At 32.5% G+C, this 2,766-nt stretch overlaps 1 long non-coding RNA gene across 1 annotated transcript; it reads right to left on the bottom strand.

Annotated features, from left to right (window-relative positions):
• Nucleotides 1-120: 120 nt before the first annotated feature.
• On the bottom strand, nucleotides 121-1,455 carry LOC124890966. Its single transcript, XR_007049468.1, has 3 exons — nucleotides 1,335-1,455; nucleotides 364-448; nucleotides 121-264 (listed from the first exon to the last, which is right to left on the bottom strand). It is a non-coding gene; the product is annotated as an uncharacterized LOC124890966 (long non-coding RNA).
• Between the last annotated feature and the right edge of the window lie 1,311 nt (nucleotides 1,456-2,766).

The following is a 2,766-nucleotide window of genomic DNA, read 5'->3' as shown; positions in this document are numbered from 1 at the left end:
ATGTAAATATGTTGTATATGTAATGCGGTAGATACCTTAATGATCAATGCAGGTTGTATTGTAAGAACAATAGTTGGAGAAAGCAAAACAAACGAAATAATTACACAACAGGATCTATAATGAACAAAAAATGGAAGTGGACATTATAAGCGACCCAAAATTATCACACACTCTACAGAAACAGAAATGCCTATGCTATGATAAGAGAAAACTTACTGCAAGATCAATCTCATTGTCTATCCTCCAATTTAAACAGTCAACAAGCTGCAAAATGTTGATTACAGTTAGAATATTTCCACGATGCTATATTCATAGTGAAGGAATATTGAGATTGAAATGAGAATGAAAACTGTATGCACTTACATTTTTTGTGCTTTAGAGACACTGCAATCCTTAGCTTTGAGAAACCTCACCAGAGTTTCGGCTGGGTACACCCTTGATGTACCTTCTGCACAAATTACGAGGCATATACATACGGTCATTACATAGTTATAGGTTCATGAAACATCACAAATAAGGATCTCCTTTTTTATTTCTCAAGCCTATAATTTACTTTGGGCAATGTAAAAATAGCCAACTTTCCCCCCACTATCTAACTATTGCACATGCCAAAATGCTTTGCTCTTCTGATTTTGTTCAGGCATTTCACTAATTTCAGTTTTGAAGCCAGATGTAATAAACTTATTTTTGTGACTACATGTTAATGAACGGTCACCTTTCTGAAAAATAGCAGTAGTTAAAACCCCTTTCGCTATGTGAACTTGTAACTTTGTTTAGCCATATAAATATAAAAAGAGATACTGGTCACTCGCAGAGAGTCAATAATTAAGAATCAGACTAAAATCCCCTATGCACGAGAACAATAACAGTGTAAAAGATTGATCTTTGGCTAAACACTTCAATTAGAAACTGGTGACATCACATTAACCTTTACAATGGATACACTCTTTGTAGTAACATGTCGTTTAACTAAGCATAGCATTCTCCAACTGCAGATTATATACATACTAACATAGGAACAAGGAAGTCTTAATTCAAAAACAACAGATGTAGAATAACTTTTAGCTGCATATTTTGATCAATTTTCATTAGTTGACTTCTGATTCTGCGTCAAGATGCTAGCTTTGAACATCCATCTCCGCGAAATACAACCAAACTGCAATAACTTACCTTATTATGTTAAATTTTTGCATCCTAATTCATAATTATCCCACCACAAGAAAAAAATATAACGAAAAGAAGAAAGAACAAAAAAGCAACAAGGGAAAATTGAGTTAAAGGAGATGAAGAGACACAGAATTAAAAAAGTTGAAGGAGAAAACTGGATATCAAACCTTATACTGATGTGAGTAAAAAGATGGTCTTCAGACTAATCCGGAAGAAAGATTTTTCTAGAACTATGAGTTTTTATGCTATATTCTAAAATTACATTTTTACCCTCATAACTGATATGAATAACAACTCTGGCCTTGGTCGTCCAAATGCTCTCTTTTCTATATAGTAATAATAATAAAATAATCTATGTTTAAAGTAGGAATTTGTTCATATGAAAAGTTAAGAATATTTATATTCTTGGAATAGTAGGGATCAATTTGGGGAAAAACTAATGTCTTGATATTTCAAGGAACAAATAAGAAAGCTAACTAATAGAGAAGATCACAGAACATAATAACCTAAATAAAAATATAATGTGTTACAATATATGCGTTAAGCTGTCTAGCGGTATACAAATAACATGTTTGTAAGATACTTTTATTTTATATCAATAAGCTTGAAAAAATAAGTGAAGAAAGAGATATTTTCAAGTTAAATACCTTTTGTCCTTGATAATGAGTAGAGTTATAAATTTGCCCTTCGACGTCCTCAACTCTCCTTTCTATATAGTAGAAATTTGATCAAAAACAACAATAGTTTCTTAAGAATTTACAATTATTTCAAGTTAAAAGCTTTAAATGTGCTAACACAAAGCTAGCACTTCAACACCCTCAACTTAAAACACTTGTTTGTCCTCGAGCAACTGACACAATAGTATTATGTACACAACAAAAGCATCAATATAAAGAGTAGCATTTGATTACTTTATTTTGTACCCATTAAGAAACATGTGATCTTTTGTCAAGCAACATCAAGATTTCATACATATCTTCAAAGTTCAAACAAATAAACCACTACTTAAACTCAGAGTATTCAATCCAATAGTTAGTACTTTCCACTACTATTCACATGCCATCACACGGAAGAAAATAGTTCCTGAATCCTCATATTTCTTTTTAGGAAGCATACAATAAAGCTCTCGCTCTTAGAACAAAGGTTCAAATTGTGCACCTACAATACCATAAGCTTTCCCTTACCATTCCATTTGGTTCATCTAACAGTTAGACTAAGATCACTATGGGACTTTCTCAGCTTGAAATGAAGACATAAGTGTTGGGAAGGTAGATTTAGAATCAGTGACTTAGCCTCTCTTTATTCACTTACAATACTTGGCTACACCCACTTACTCTTTTGCATTCAATTCCCAATCAACTTTCACATCATTCTCAGAAATTCCACTTAGCACTATTTATTTACTATTACTAAAGACCATTATATATATATATGTATATATTTTACTAACTTTCACAATATCTTTTGCACCTTCCAATCATCATCTTCTCTACTGTAGCCACCCTTAACTTAGGTGATTTGCCTAAGTTGACATATGAACTGTCCAAGGAGAGAAGCCACCCTCAACTTAGGTGATTTGCCTAAGTTGACATGTGAACT

Source organism: Capsicum annuum, unplaced genomic scaffold (genome assembly GCF_002878395.1).
Source record: "Capsicum annuum cultivar UCD-10X-F1 unplaced genomic scaffold, UCD10Xv1.1 ctg28024, whole genome shotgun sequence".
In the NCBI taxonomy this organism is placed as follows: domain Eukaryota; kingdom Viridiplantae; phylum Streptophyta; class Magnoliopsida; order Solanales; family Solanaceae; genus Capsicum; species Capsicum annuum.
The sequence above is the reverse complement of the archived record's forward strand: the minus strand, read 5'-3'. Positions and strand labels throughout refer to the sequence as shown.